At 50.6% G+C, this 16,220-nt stretch overlaps 1 protein-coding gene across 5 annotated transcripts in view; it reads left to right on the top strand.

Moving 5' to 3' along the window:
• Positions 1-4,001: 4,001 nt before the first annotated feature.
• The window catches only part of CTIF (cap binding complex dependent translation initiation factor), a 250,086-nt gene continuing 237,867 nt past the window's right edge, over positions 4,002-16,220 (top strand). For all 5 annotated transcript variants that reach the window (XM_036244763.1, XM_036244764.1, XM_036244765.1 and 2 more), the window contains exon 1: positions 4,002-4,070. The gene's annotated coding sequence lies outside the window, so the exon portion shown is untranslated. The remainder of the gene's footprint in view (positions 4,071-16,220) is intronic.

Raw genomic sequence — 16,220 nt, forward strand, 5'->3', positions numbered from 1 at the left:
GGCCACAAAACTGATACTGATGAACCCACTTTCTAGCGTCCGCCTAAAGACGCTACTTTGCAATGCCGCTTAGGCTAATGCTAGGCCACTCTTGACCTCCTGCCTATGGGAAATTATAGATGGATCCGGTTCTACTTTCCTCCCAGAAACCTTCTCTGACCATTCTAGCCTTCTAGGAACCCTTTGTTCATTTAAAATCACCCCTACACAGTGTAGCACTTCATCCGTTTTCCCATTACCTCGCGGGTGCCAGCCTGGTCTACTCAGCATCTGAAGGCAAGGTGACTTCTCCCCCAGCACTCAGGTGGGCTCCAGCCAGGCTCCCACCGGGCCTGCAACAGTTGTGTTGATAGATGGAGAAGGAATGGGAAGAAAAGAGAAATATTTCTTTTTGTTAATACAGTTTCTTAGGGGAGTGGATTAGGAAAAGCAACTGCTTAAAACAGAGAGGAACATTCTGACTTTTAATTTCCAGGCTGTGTGGCAACAAATCAGACAAAGCAACTCTTGGCAACTCAAACCTGCCACAATTAAACCAAGTCCAGTGTCAGTTCATTAACTCTGCACCCAGCAGCAACTCTGACTGAAGCCTGCAGGTGGGGCATAAGATCAACTACAGAGCAGGGAAGGAAGGACATTACATGAGTGACCAAGTAAGCCCCAGGCCTTCCACACTCAGGAACTTGGGTCTGAGAGACCTAGACACCTTCCTCTCAAAGACCTCCGTTCCAGCCAGGAATTCCCATCACGAGAAGCCATTTCAAAAAGCTCTTGATAAGAATACAAACAGCCTTGGCCAGTTTGGCTCAGCGGTTAGAGCGGCAGCCTACGGTCCAGAGAGACCCGGGTTCGGTTCCCATTAAGGGCATGTACCTCGGTTGCAGTTTGTCCCCGGCCCTGGTTGGTCGTGCGGAAGGCAGCCACTCGATGTATCCTTTTCAGGTCCACGTTTCTCTCTCTCTCTCCCTCCCTCTCTCTCCCTCCCATTCTATCTGAACAAAAAATGGAAAAATGTCCTCCGGTGAAGATTTAAAAAAAAAGAATACAAACAGGTAGGAGTTGGAGGAGAGGAGGTAAAGGCTATCTTATCATATATAAGTGAAGGTATTAGATTGGAGGAAAAGCAGAGAGCTTGGAGGTAAGTTTTAATAGGCAGGGAGAAGCACTATGGGAGTTCTGGACATGCCTCAAGTGGGAACACTCTTTGGAGGGCTTTGAGCATCAGGGTGGGGAGAGGAAGAGCGCAATCACTGCCAGCTGGTAAGGGTTCAGAGCTGGGCCAGGAGGAGGTGAGAACTAGAACTGAGTGGAGCTTCCTTGAAAACAAACCTAACCTACGTCACACGTGAAGATGAGTCACGCACAGAATCCTCCCTGCAACACCAGCTCAGCTGACCTGACTCTGCAGAAAGGAAAATTCAGGGATCATTCTTCTGGTCCAGAAAGACCCTGGGACCAAGAAAGGAATCAGTTATCACTGAGCATTTGCTGTGTGTCAGATCCAGTTTAAATACATTAAATACATTATCACTGTTGGTTCTCACAAAGCCAAGAAAGGTTGTTGACTAAGCTGCCCAAGGTCACCCTTGTGGAGGGTAGGTAAGCTGTCCGAGGTCACAAATTCAGGAATGTCATCCTGGGATGCAAACCTGAATCAGGCTAACTCCCAGGCTGTGCTGTCCTCAATGGCCTTCTCACTCCAGGCACACCCCAAACAGAGGTGTGCCCTCTCCAGGGTTGTTTTGCATTCTACCCAGTAGCTCAGACTCTCATCACCTCTGGGATGGATCCTGTTCTCACCTCTAGGGGTGTGATTTAAAGCGAAAGCAAAACCAAGACCCTGACAATTCCATGCTCCTGTCCTTGCAGGTGGGGTGTCTCTCACACAAATGTGCAAACAGCACTGACAACAAAAGGCAAGGTAAATGGCAATCTGCTGAGTGGATAGACTCCAGTGCTATTATTTCATATTTTGCAAACCCAGGAAATACTCCAGATGTGAAAGCATAAAAATAGCACACTGCTGAGCCAATGAGGTAAACCAGTGGGAAAAGGTGTGCTTAAACAGGTTCTTTGGTGGGTGGAGGGAGGATTGGAGAAGGGGGCCTGGCACCCAGACAACTGGTTTCCAGTTGTGGGCCTGCTGCTTCTCTCTAAAAGGAAGACATGCTTACATGCCCTTTGGTACAAGAATCAAATGAACTGCTCTATAGGACCTGACTGGTTTCTTCTTCTTCTCCTTCATTATTTACTAACAATCAGGCTATTCCATGTTTCATTAATTCCCTTAACAACTTTATGATACACTTGTTTCTGTTCCCAGTTGAGGATAACCCAGGCTCAGAGAAGTCGTGTAACACTCCTAAATTCACCCAGCTTTAAAGTGACATAAGTGGGCTAACTGATTCTATCTGACTATAAAATATCTATACCATGATGGATTCTGCTTTGCTTTCTGTCCAAGGTTTGGCTCACTCTGAGCCTTAAGACTGGAACACAAGCTCTTCACACAAAATGAAATCCCACCCATCCTTCAAGGCCCACTTCAAGCCCCACCTCCAGTGAGCTGTCCCAGACTCCTGCTCTCTAAGCCTACCCTCCACCCCCCATCAACCTGGCCCTTCTGCCCTGCCAAATTGCTAGGACTTTCAGAATTCACTGTTTTCTCTCTCACCGGGAGCATTTGTACACTGTTGCCGTTGTCAGATGCCTACCAATTCCTTTGCCTTTATTTAAAAACCTCCTCCAAGAAGCCTTCCCTGACCTTCTCCCACCTCCATCCACCTTCCATCCTGGTTGGCTGCTTCACCTAGGGTTCCCTAGCACTTTATGCTTATGCCTGCATCAAGTGTTGACTTATTCCTTCTACTTGCAATGACTGTAATCCTTACACTAGACTTTGAGCTTGAGGACAGGGACTGAGGATCTTACTCGTGTTGGCATTTCCAGACATGTTCTGCCTGTAGAAAGTGCTCACCAAATGTTCTCTGAATTAATAAACGGATTTCTACGGCAATTATACTGTGTCACACAGTTCCTCTGATGAGTTTATATTCCCCTTGCTTGGAGGGGTGTACAGCATCCTACATTTCTCCTGAAGGCCTCTCTGTGCCAAGCTCAATGCCAGGCACCTAGTAGGTACTCAAAAAACATTGGTGATTTGGTTAAGAGATTACCGAATGTTCCATTGTATTGAATTCTCCCAGCCACCAAGTCCCCAGTCCCAGCCCACAGCATGGCCAATGGAAAATTAATTGGTTACAAAGTGCATATCTAATTACAACATCCCGCCCCTGCCCGAGATGTTCAAATGTTAATTATAACATATGCATCTCAATAACAGACGGCAGCATTTAATGCAGCATTAACAGCGCCACTTGGGCCGGCCAATACACACGCCGAACTCCCTTTTATCTGCTATTAGGACAGACTTTGCACTTTAAGCGCCTAAGTCCTCAACCATAAAGCATTCCTGCCCCGAAAAACCAAACGTTGCCCCGCAAGCCTGGAACGCGCCTAAGCCCTCCGTTTTCCCAACGCAGAGGCCCGCTCCCAGGGCCGTGCCAGCGTCCAGGGGCACTGGGCGCGGGTTTCGGCCTCGTTATACTGGGATATCTCGGATGCTCACGCGGCATCCCGGGCGTCCCCGCGGCGCCGGGTTCTCCACTGCCCGCCATCCCCGGAAAGAAAGGCGAACTACATTACCCAGCAAGCCTTCCGCCGCCCTCTTTCCTTTCAAGTCTTTGCACGTGGCCGGAGGGGAGGGCGGGGCCTGGACGTCACTCTCCTACATTCTCTTTCCCTGTGTCAGAACAGGGATATATTTTTTTCCTTCCTCTACTCCCTCCCCCCACCCGCCCCTCCCTCCCTCCCTGGTTCCCTTCCCTCCCTCCCTCCCTCCCTTCTTGGCTGGGTTTGTGCTCTGGGGCGCCCGAACCCCTCCGCAGCTGGGACGCGCGGAACTTGCGGCAGGAGTCGGCTCTCCAGAGCCTCCTGCCTCCCTTCCCCTTCCCTGCCCCCTTCCCCCACCCCCGACTCACGCTGCGAGCGGCGGCCAGAGAAACCCCGAGGTGAGCATCCCCCCCGTCCGCCCCCCTCTTTTAGTCACCTCAGCTTGCCGATCGATTCGGGGACCTGGGAGGACTGCGTGACGTGCGCGTGCTTATAGGTAAATCCGGGAAAACCGCCCAAAACAATTAGCCCCTTCCCCCTCCCTGCGCCTGGGGCAGCCCGGCGTCCACGCTCATCCATGGTCCCCTTCTCTGTCGAGGACCACACTCCACGATCTCGCCACTCCCAAGGTTTGCCCCTTCCCTAGCGGGTGCTCCGCCCCGCGGGGAGCCGCAGCCCTGGAGCTGCGGTGGGGAGGGGGTACTGAGGGGCGCGCGGTTGGAGCCCGGCTGGCGTTGGAACCGCGCTGTGTAGCGCTGTCATGTGCCGGGTTCCGACCCGGGGGGAGGAAGAGAGCGAGCGTGATTCCTCTCCCTTTTGTTTTCAAGCCCGCATTTGCTGCATGAAGCAGTTGGTTTAGTAGCAGCCAAACTTGCAGCTGTTCTGACCATGTTCCGCCGAGGTAGGAGCGCGGCTCCGGGTAGCCGCTCCCCGCCAAAGACTGCTGCCCTTGCGGCTGCAGGAGGGACCCCGAGAGAGTGTCTCCACGCCGCCCCTCCCTCCTCTGGTGACTGATTGTGTCTGTGGCAGCGGCCGTGTGTGTGTGCGCGCCCGGCCCCGCGGGAGCGGGGATGGCTGTCGTCTAGACAGTCTCTGCACCCTCCCTCCGTCCCTGGTGAGCCCGCGGGCCGCGGGGGGCACGGGGGATGGGAGCAGAGAAGGAAACCAAGTCGTGGATCCATTGAGGTTGCAGTTTCGGACATACTCCTCGGTGGTGATTCTGTTGGCTTTCTAAAATTGCCATTACTGTCGCCGCGGTGTAATTTGGGCCTGGGAATCGATTCTCCCGGCGGAGCGGGGGTTAAGTTGACAGGCTCTGAAAAACCAGGCTCGCGGTGGCGAGTGACTCGAGCTGCCACGGGGTGGGCTCCGGCTCGGGTTTTTTAGGACGTAGAGCAGGTGACAGGTCCCAGACGCTCATCTTGGGGGAGGGCGGGCAGGGGGCGGTGGCTCCGTCTGCCGCGGAGGTCTGGGGCTCCCGAGGGCCGCGTGTTGGAGCAAGGGTGCGTCTGGAGGAGGTGTCCCGGGGAACGCGCGTCGGAGTTGAGCGTGTCTTTCCTTTGGCGTTAGAAGACAAGCGGGGTCCGAGTCCCTCATCTGGGCGTCGTTGGCTGTTTGGATTCGTGGAGTTTGCATGGTTGGGGTTGGGGGGCAGCCGTGAGCAGGAAGGGGGTGCGGCTCGTAAAGGGGAGGGAGGGCTGGCTGCCCCGCGTGCGTCCCCACCCCCGGGAGTGAGGCGTTGCCACCCCCGCCCAGCTGTTTGTGTGTACACACCGATCCCGCGTGTGTGGGGGGAGTTTGGGGGCGGGGACCTCAGACTGCAGAGTAGTGGGGACGCGCGTGGGTCCTGATCTCCGTGGAGATAGGTCCTTTCAGCCCTCTGGTGGTCCCAGCTGGCCTCGTAGTCCTGGGTGTCCGCGCACACACGCACGCGCATCTGTGTTACTTGGAGGGGGTCGTGTTTGCGTGTGTGCGGGGTTCACAAGGGAGTCTCAGGCCGGGGTTTGGCTGGAGACCCCCAGTCTCTACCTCCGTATTTCCGATGTCCCCAGACCCCATTGACGGGCTGCCTACTTGGCGGCGCTGTGGAGGGGTGTCTGGCTGGGTCTGGAGAAGCCACCGAAGCGCGCATGTCGTGCCCTCCCCCCTCTCGGGTTGACCCTTGTAGGAGGCGCTCTGTGGGTACTTAGCCCGAGCCTGCTGCTGCCTTTATCGACCCTGAAGGGAATCGGTGCGCTTTGCGTCCCCCACACAATTCTTCGTCCCGGAGGCAGTGTGGGCCAAAGGCTGGCTGGCGGTCCCGGCCCAGGTCCCGGCCCAGGCCCCGCGCTGCCGCCCTCGCTGCTGCCGGATGCCCGGACGCACGCTTTTGCCGGCTCCGCCCGCTGGGCTCCTGCTCCATGGCCAGGGATTATCTCCCGGGCAAGAGGCCCTCATGCTGCGGAAGGAAGCCGCTGGAGCTGCCGGCTCCTCGGCTTCTTGGCGGTTGCAGGCTCTTGCGGGTGAAAGTGACACAGCACGAGCGAGCGCCGCTGCCACCGAGCTGGAGAGAGAAGGTGCCGCCCTCTGGGCGGAGAGGGCCCGCAGGCCCCGGCCCTCAGGCCAACCGCCGGGTCTGTGCCCAAAACCTCAGGAATCTCGGTTGCGAACCTCGTGGGTAAATTGCCTGGCTTTCAAGAAAACCCAATTTACACCGGAACAGAATGCACCGAACAAACCCCTCACAGATGTTCAACCCCTCACAGGATGCACTCGGACCAGGTTTATACGTAGATCACCTCATCTGCTGTGTCAAGTGTCTGTTCTGGATTGTGTAGGTTTGGAGGCAGTAATTTTGTACTGCATTCTGGGGTACAATGTCATCAGTGATTAACAGATTGCAAGAATAATAATATGTTTGTATGACTTTACAGGGTGACCCCCTCCCATACATTGCATTTCTTAAGAGAGTCCTGTGAGGTAGGGGATATTAACCCTATTTTACAAATGAGCATGGGGCTCTCAGTGGGAGAAGGGCTACTTTCCCCTCTTCAGAATTTCTCTTCTCAGTCTATGATTTTTAGTTGAAATAATGGATAAGTTTTTTTTTCCCCCCAGAGTAGGTCTTGGCACCCCAAGAAGTACTGAACCCAAGAAAGGGGGTAAATTAATGCTGGTAATCACTCTGTCAAAACACTTTTGATTTGCTACCAGTCTTAATCACAACAGCCACTAAAGAATAGAAGTCTGTATTGCTGTTATTATCACTCATCTGAAAATATCCTGTTGGTGAATGGTTATCAGTTTTGATACATCTAGTATATATATTCCAGAATCATACTCCAGAATCATACCTGCATGTATTAAATGCGTACAGTACACATGTTTATGTAACATTTCTATGTGCATATGGGTGTGTTAATGGAGTTCTTACTGGATCCAAGGTTTATTCTTTAGTTACTGGTTTTAAAACCATTGGGTTCAGAATGTAGACCCCTGAGAAATCATCTCAGGTTATGCTTCCTCTCCCCTCCATCTCCAGGGATGGGGAAAACCCCCTAAAAAGCAGAGCTTCAACATGTGTGTATGTATTTCTCAGAGTTCGTGTACATGAAGGTTCTCAGACACAGCCTGAAGAAGGGTTATTAGTTTCAGCCAACTGATTCCATTTATTCCAAATATATATTGGATCTTCCAAATATTGAGTACCTACCTGTTTGTATAGCTTGAAATGGATACAAAGAAAATGTAACATATGGCCCCAGCTTGCCAGAAACCTAACTGTGGAGATAAATGTAAGATTTTTCAGTCCAACAGATGTTTATTGAGCACCTACCTTAGGCTAGATATGCTACTGTGTTTGGGGTACACAAAGATAGTATAGCAGAAACAGCTAAGTTACAATGCAATAACACAGATGATTCAGACTCTGTAGGAGGAAATAAATCATAAATATTTTAGAGCAAGCACCCTGGGACTTCATCAATTTCACATATGTGGGTTGTGAGGGACTCAAAATGCCAGTTTCTATCCTAGAACAAATGCAGAAGGACGTGACAGAGGAAGAAGAACCTACTATCCATTGTTATTTTTTACTGCAGACTGTTTGGAACCTCCCAGGGAGGTCCAGAGGTACTATGTGTCCTTCTGTAGAAGTTAAGCAGCTAGTGGGAAATGACCATGAAGCCACCCAACAATTTACTCTGCTGAGCAATGAGCTCACAAGTTGTTCTCCATGGTCCTGCCCTGGCTCTGCTGGGCTGTGATGGGCTGTGGTAGGCTGTGGCTTTGGTGAAGGTCTCACTCAGTCTCTGCCTGAGTTTACTGTCTGTCTTACAGGTCTGTGTAGATGTTTTAATATGAGCCTACTTTGTATCTATTCATTCCCAAACTCACTTCTGGGGTCCCTGACACTGTCCAATTTCTTCTCAGTTGTGGAGTTCACTGCCCTTGTTTTTAAGATTCTGTTGTTTGCAGTTCAGATCATGAAGGAAGAAGTGGAAGGTGGTTAGGATGGAGAGAAAATCCTGAGCCCACATAGACAACAGGAGGCACAAACAGACGGACAAATTGCACTTTTGGGGAATTCTCCAAACATGATGGTATTTTTGCATAGCTTAACCAATAATGTGGCAGCCCTTTTTGATGTTCTTTGATCCTCTACCTCTGGGTCTTAGTGCTGACTCACTGGCCACTTGAGCTCAGCTGCTCACATTCAGGCTTTGCTCTTCTGCCCTCCTGCCTCATCCTGCACAGTTAATTTAGAACAATGCTGTGATGGGGGCCTTCTCCCTGAATTCTCGCCATGCTGACTGTCGACATCTGCCTCTTATTTCTGAATTGAACCAGTCCAGAGCTGTGTGGTTCAGAACAAGGTGAGAACAGACCCATCCTCAGATCCTAGGCACCCAGAGCTGGGAAGGTCTTGTTGATGAGCTGATCTCCATGTGAGGACCCAGAGGCCCAGAGGGATGAAATGACTTGCACAAAGTGGCCGGGAGCCCTTGGCAAAGTGGGATAAGAAATCTGGTTTTTGATGCCTCATCCAATCTTCTTCTTTACCATGGTGCTTTCCTTTAAAAAAAAAAAAAAAAAAGTGGGGTTCTTACTCCCCAGAGAGTGAGAATTCTACATCTTCTCACCTCTCTTCTGGTTCCAGGAAAGGCTCTGGAATTTATCTTACAGTCTTGAGATTACTGTGACTGGCCTGGCCTTCCCAGCCCTCTCTTTAATCTTTGGCATGCAGGGATCTGGGAGAGATGGTGGACCTTGGGGCCTTCCAGCACGCTTAAGTTTGGCCTTTTGCTTTCCCTTCCCATGGCAAGGTCCTCAGAAACTTTCTGTAAGTGAAGAAGACCCACAGATTTCATTTTGTTCTCACCTGACTCAAGTGAGGACAAAAACCCCCAGTGGGAGGAGTCGGGTAGGGGGTCAGTTGGCGCTGGAGACTATTGTAATACCTGACACTTGATTTGGCTTTGTGCTTTCCAAAGTGTTTCACGCAACTGATCTCATCTGCTTTTTATAGTAGTCCTCTGAGGCTGTTATCATGATTCCCGTTTTGCAGATGAGGAAACTGAGCTGCTGTGGTTAGTGACACCCCCAAGCCATAAGTAAGTAGTAGAGCAGGGATCTGAACCCTGGTCTTCAGACTTCAGATTCACCGCTCAGGGCTGAGGTGGCCCACCATGTCTCCTCATTATTACAGTTTTGTGAGTAGAGGACCTAGAACTTTCTGGAATTTTTATGTCCATTGTTGGCTCATATCCAGCCATGGAGCCAGATCCAAGTGCTAATTTACGCAGGGCGTGGGATGGATAAAGTATGGGAGGCAGTGATCATAGCAGTGGTCTGGGGCCAGTTGCGGATGATTTCACAGAAAAGATGAATTTAAAGATAGGTCTGGGATTGTGGAGGACCTTGCGGAGGATTTCAGCTGCAGCCATGGTACACAAGTACTGGAGGGGGGATTGTGGGAGTTGGGACTGGGAGCGGAGCAGACTAAGAAGGTTCGGTGGGTCATCCTGTAGACAGAAGGAGCTTCTGCATAGTGATTGGGCTCTGTTTCTATGCCCGGCTCTGTGCCAGAACCTGGGCTACAACAGTGAACAGGCACTGCCCTGCTGCCTTCAAGAAGCCCACTGTCTTGCCAGAGAGATAGACACATAAACAGCTGACTTCAGTGTGGTGTGGTGAGTGCAGACATCAATTCAGTACAGTGCAGTAAATGCAGTGGCAGAGAAAGTTCCGAGGGCCTTACAGTAGCACAGACAAGGAAGGGGCACCTGTTCTAGCCTCAAGCTCAGGGAGGGCTTCCTAAGGGAGAAAACGTGGGAGCTGCATCTGAATGCATGAAAGAGAATTAACCAGGAGAGGAGAAAGGAGAAGGGCATTCAGGGGTAGGAACAGCATGTGCGAAGGTGTGGAGGCCTGAGGCTGCCTGGGTACTGGAAGGGATGGAAGCAGGGAGGTGGAGTACAAGGGCAGAGAGGCAGACAAGGCTCAGATCTGAGGAGCTTTGTGAGCCTGGCCGAGGACCTTGGCTTTCGCCTGAAGGTAGGGCATGGAGACAGGGCTTTAAGCAGAGTCAAGTTTAAGCAGAACCAAGGCGTGCCACATTGGATCAGAAGGGAACACGACAGGGAGCTGGGCAGTTGCAGGACAGATGAGGAAATGACATGTTCTGTACTGTGTCCAGGTCACAGGAGATGAGGCCTGGACCCAGGGCCTTGTATATGGGGATGGACAATATTGAAAATATTTAAAAATATTTAGGGAGTAAAGTCTTCAGTGATTGCTTAGCTTTGTGAGATAAGGATGAGGTTTTCGGCCTCACTGACTGGGTAGATGGCGGTCTTTACCCAGGTGTGACCTTCTGGTTGCCGGAGCAAGCCTGCTAAGGTTGGAGTGGGGAGGATTGTGAAGAGTTCCATATTAGATACATTGTATTTGAGTTGCTGGTAGATAATCCAGTGGCACTGTCTTACAGACAACGTGATGCACAGGGTAGAAGCACAATGAAGCTGTGTGGGAAGGAGCTACAGACCTGGGAGTGGGCAAAGGTCTGCTGCTGAGTGGACCATGGTGGGGCTGCCGTAGACAATAGAGGAGACCTCTTCCTCCCATTGTCAGAGAATCCTTTGTCACGCCACATGCCGCTGTCATCAGGGAAGCCAGGCGGGATGCTGTGTCATGCTGGAGGCCCAGCTGGCAGAACCCAGCCACAGCCAAGAGTGAGCGTCAGCTGGACGCATTAGAGGCAGTTAGGGGACAGGCATGTTCGTTTTTAACATCCATGGTGAGTAGGGCGGCTGTCCCAGGCCCCGGGGGCACGAGTAAAGGACAGGGAGGATGTGGAGGAGGCAGTCTTGTTGGGAGACAGGGTGTGGGCATACGAAGCCACTTAAAAGCTGTAACAACCTGGGCACAGAGCAGAGTGCAATAAACAGAAGAGTGGCTACTCTCTTCCTGCCACGCCGCATTCTTATGCAGCTGAGGTGTTCCAGACAGAGCTCCAGTCTTTTTAGTTTTGAATCCTTGAAGCCTAAGATGGTGCCCGGCACATAGTAGGTATTCCGGCTATGACTGGATCTGCAGGGATGTGGCCAGTCAGTCTGGGGTGGGAGGTCAGCCAGGGAAGTTTCCATAAACAAGTCCAGAGAGGGTATCCCAACACCGATTTAGAATATTTTTAGTACCACAGTGGAGTAAAAAGTCTTGAAAACCTTCCAACTACCAAGTACCTAGAAATGCTGTATAACATGTAACTAGTATCCTTTCAAAGAAGAGCTGAGCACAGAAGATGTTAAGAAAAATCAGGGGACTCCCAAGTGAGTGTGGACAGGAAGCTTGCGCATTTGCTGGGCCAGTCCTGGGGGGTGGTGGCCTGGGGTGGGGGTGTTGAGGGGTGTTCTCTGGTCTCAGATAACACCCCCAGGGCCAGGCGTGAGACTGGGAGTTGGATCAGCAAGCCCTGCCTGAAATGAGCCCCTGCTGAGGATTGCACGCTTGGAGAAAGGACAGACTAGACATCAGCTCATTGGTGCATGGATTGTGGGGCCGGGGTGGGGAGGTGGGGGTCTTGTCAGTCTTGGTCTGGATTTGGGGTGAGGAAAAATCTTCCCTGGAAACTCTGTTTTGCCTTTGGGTGTGGTGTGGAGGTCCCCAAGAGGAGGAATTAGCATGTAAAGTCTCTCTGGGAACCAGAGATCAGCCTGTGGTCTCTAGGTCCTCAGGGGTGCCAGGAAGATTCTGGGGCTCTTCACCCTTCGCCAACTTGAGTCTCAACCTTGGAGAGATGCTCAGGACCTGAGTGGCCTGAGGGAGTGAGGAGGAGGAGGAGAGAAAGGCCTTGTTTAGAAGGGCGGGCAGGACTGTGGCACACTGGTGGAGGTGGGGCAGGGCTGCATGCGGGGCTGTTCCGGCCCCAGGGCTTCATCTCTTAGCAGAAGCCTGCACACAGTCATCCAGGCAGGCCAGAATGTTCTCCCCTGCCATTTACTCAGGCCAGGCACTTACAGATGAGGCTTCTGTCCAGGTTTCCCCTAAGGGTGCCCTATGCAGATTCTAGCTGCTACTCATGCCCCAGACTATTCGTCACACTGACTCCCCCAAGCCCAGCATCTCGAGTTCCTAGAATTTCAAACTGAGGAGACATCTTAGTGGTCACCTCGCTAATCCCCCTGTGCAGTCGCTGATGCAGTCCTGACTACATCAACACTCACTCAGATGCTTCCCACGTCTGAGCAAGAACACGCCGGCACGTACTGCTTATGAGGCCTTCTCTTACCAGAAGGTTTTTGCATCTAGAAAGGCCTCCCGTGAGCCTCAGCCACTGCCCAGCCCCTGGGCCGTTCGGGGAGATGCCATCCAGGCCTTGCGCCATCCTGCCTGCTTCTGCTGGAAGGGCCTTCTTTTGTCAAGCTAAGATTCTGTGACAACCCAGCCAACTTCTGTCCTAACTGAGCCCAGAAGGAGCTTTTGAAGATGAGATGTACGTTTAGCTGAGCCGGCTGCATGGATGCCGTCTGTGATGTAGAGGTTTTGAGAAGCTTTGGCTCGGTGCTTTTCAGATTGCCAGGAGAGAAGCAGCAGCACACACTGTGAGCTCTTCCCTCCAACACCCAGAATACATTTTGGCTTATAAGTAAGTGACTCAGAAATCGGTATTTATTGAGCGTCTATTATGTGCCAGGCACAGTGCTAGGCATTCTCTGTTTGCCTCACTGAATAAAATTAGCTTCCATGAGGGAGAGAGACAGAGAAGCAGATACATGGAAATGCCTAACTGTAGCTGTGACAATTGAGCCTGAGTTATTCAGAAAGAATGTGTGTGGGTCCATCCGGACTAGGTGCAGCTGACATTCCCTGTGCTGTTCCCTTATAGGGCCTGACCCCTGGGGTAGCGACGTCATGATCTCACCACAGGTCTTTACCATATTTGTGGGGCATTTGCTGGGATACTTATGATTTTAAGCCGTGAGATCAAGAAAGTGGCCTCCTGGAGAATCCACATCTTGATGTGTTCCCCAAATAGCATGACATTCACAATCAAAGTGTTTTTGAGAGCATGCTGTTTATCTGTCTCTTGGGATCGGTCTACAGTGCCCTGGGCTTTCTCAGGGAGCAGAGGCTTTCTGTTGCTTTGCATCTACAGGATGGTTGGTGTCTGTGGGTTCTTCTGTTCATTGGGTGCCACCACAGGCTACAAGGAGCATGCCTGCCTTTGCAGCGTGGTTGCACCAACCAGCTGGATGCCCGGGTGTGCACTGCCCATTTCACACTGGACCCTGTGCTGACAGCGCGCATGGGGAGGGCTACCCAGTTTCTCCTCTTCTCCCTCCAAAAGTTGCTCCTCACGCTTACACTGTACGGGTTTGCCTCAGTCCTTTCGCCGAAGGCTCTCACCCTGTTAACTTTTGGTTCAGTTTAGCGGATGTGCCCAGGCTCTGAATGAGGTGAGACGATCCTGGCAGGGCCCCTGCCTCCCGTCGGCATCTTGGTGGGGAAGACAGAACGGCCTCATGCTCCTCCAGTACAGGAAGTACCGGGAAAGGAGAAAGAAAAGTGTGTCGAGGTAGCCAGAGCGCCTCTGATTTTTTGTGGGAAAGGAGACACTTTTGAGAGTGAAAGGGGGTGCTATTAATAATTGTGCCAGGACACATGGAAGCTGGGATTGTCCTGGACAAATGGGTGCCTATGGCCACAGGGACCAGAAAGAATATAAGCCTGTGGGTCACACCTGACAGACACTAGTATCATTTACATGGCAGGCTGCACATGAGGTGATGGGGGAGGGGCTCACCTACAAGGGAAACTGGCATCTGTTTCCTCATTTTGTTTAGGGACTAGAGAGGAAAGTATTATCTGAGGGGACCATGGACTCAGCTGTCTGATGGGGCTCAGTTTCCAGCCACAAGGTTCTCTCTTATACCTCTTCATGATCTCAGTTTTGGGGTTGGAGATGGAAGTTTGGAGAGAGAAAAACACCTGGCTTGTAGGATGTTGGCTATTGGCAAACAACGACAACAACAACAACAAAAACCCATGGGACTAACAGTGGCTTTAAAAACAAGGTGTTTGGCCAGCCAGTGTGGCTCAATGGTTGAGCATCGACCCATGCACCAAGAGGTCACTGGTTTGATTCCTGGTCAGGACATATGCCCAGGCTGTGGGCCAAATCTCCAGTGGAGGGTATGCAGAGGTGGCCAATCGGTGTTCTCTCTTATCAATGTTTCTATCTCTCCTTCTCTCTGTAAAATCAATAAAGAGCCCTGGCCGGTTTGGCTCAGCGGTTAAAGCGTCGGCCTGTGGTACAGAGAGACCCGGGTTCGGTTTCCGCTAAGGGCGCGTACCTCGGTTGCAGTTTGTCCCCGGCCCTGGTTGGTCGTGCGGGTGGCAGCCACTCGATGTGTCCCTTCACGTTGATGTTTCTCTCTCTCTCTCTCTCCCTCCTGCTCTATCTGAACAAAAAATGGAAAAATGTCCTCGGGTGAGGATAAAAAAAAAAAATCAATAAAGAAAAAAAATGTTGTAAAAAGAAAAACAAGGTGTTTGTAGACTCACATACCAGAAGTCCAAAGACAACTGTTCTACTGTTGTTAAGTCAGTGGGTCAGAATAATTTCTTTTCTTTTTTTTTTATTAATTAATTTTTGTTACAGATGTTTCTCCCCCCCCCGACACTGATTCCCCCCTCCCTCTCCCTCCCTGCCCTTTCCCCAGTTTGTTGTCCATGTCTACTATTCATGCATACATGCATATAAGTTCTGTGGTTTATCTCTCCCCCACCACCCCCCTCTTTAGGGGATTGTCAGTCTGTACCCCACTTCCACGTCTCTGGGACTACCCCATTCCTCAGACCGTTATGTTCATTATATTCCACAAATAAGTGAGATCATATGAAACTTGTCTTTCTCTGTTTGGCTTGTTTCACTTAGGATGATACTTTCCAGGTCCCTCCATGTAGTCTCAAAGGATAAGAGATCTTTCTTTCTTACAGCTGCGTAGTACTCCATTGTGTATATGTACCACAGCTTTTTTTATCCATTCGTCTACTGATGGACACTTGGGCTGTTTCCAGATCTTAGCTATTGTAAATAGTGCTGCCACAAACATGGGGGTACATATATTCTTTCTGATTGGTGTTTCAGACTTCTTAGGGTATATTCCTAGAAGCGGGATCACTGGATCAAATGGAAGTTCAATTTTTAATTTTTTGAGGTAACACCATATTGCTTTCCATAGTGGCTGCACCAGTCTGCATTCCCACCAGCAGTGTACTAGAGTCCCCTTTTCTCCACACCCTCACCAACACTTGTTGTTTGATGATTTGTTGATGGCGGCCATTCTGACAGGTGTGAGGAGATACCTCATTGTTGTTTTAATTTGCATCTCTCTGATGATTAGTGATGTTGAGCATTTCTTCATATGTCTCTTGGCCATTTGTATGTCCTGTTTGGAGAGGTGTCTATTTAGAATAATTTCAATGACTCATTCTAACTTTCTAGGCTACCATTTTCAGCCTATTGGCCTTTTTCCTCAGGCTTGTCTTCTCATGGTCACAGCATGGCTGCTACTGCTCCAGACATCACATTCTCATGTCACTGTATCTGAAGAGAGGCAGGAAGCTGAGTTTCTAGTTCCTCTTGTGTCTTAATGTATTAGGGAGGGTAAAATTTCCCAGAATCCCCTGATAAAATTTCCTTCAAGTCCCACTGAAAAGAAATGAATCAGTACCAGTTCCTCAGCTCTAGTAGAGGTTGAGAAAGCAAATCTTGATGTTTTCTGCCTCATCTATAGGAAGAGGTAAGCTCTGCTTGCAGGGAAGTGGGGAAGGGAGTGATGGCTGGATAAACAATGATTAATATTTGCATCACCAAATTTTAATATGATTTTATTTTATATCTATTTGGGGAAATGTCAGCTTTATTGAGATACAATTTTATATACCTCAACGTAATTGAGGTTTAAAAAAAACACAAAAGCAACCCCCCCACCCCCCCGGCTCTGGCAACCACTGATCTGCTTTCTTTTGCTACAGTTTTGCCTTTTCTAGATATTATTATTTCT

The sequence above is a fragment of the Molossus molossus genome, unplaced genomic scaffold (genome assembly GCF_014108415.1).
Source record: "Molossus molossus isolate mMolMol1 unplaced genomic scaffold, mMolMol1.p scaffold_m16_p_6, whole genome shotgun sequence".
NCBI lineage: Eukaryota > Metazoa > Chordata > Mammalia > Chiroptera > Molossidae > Molossus > Molossus molossus.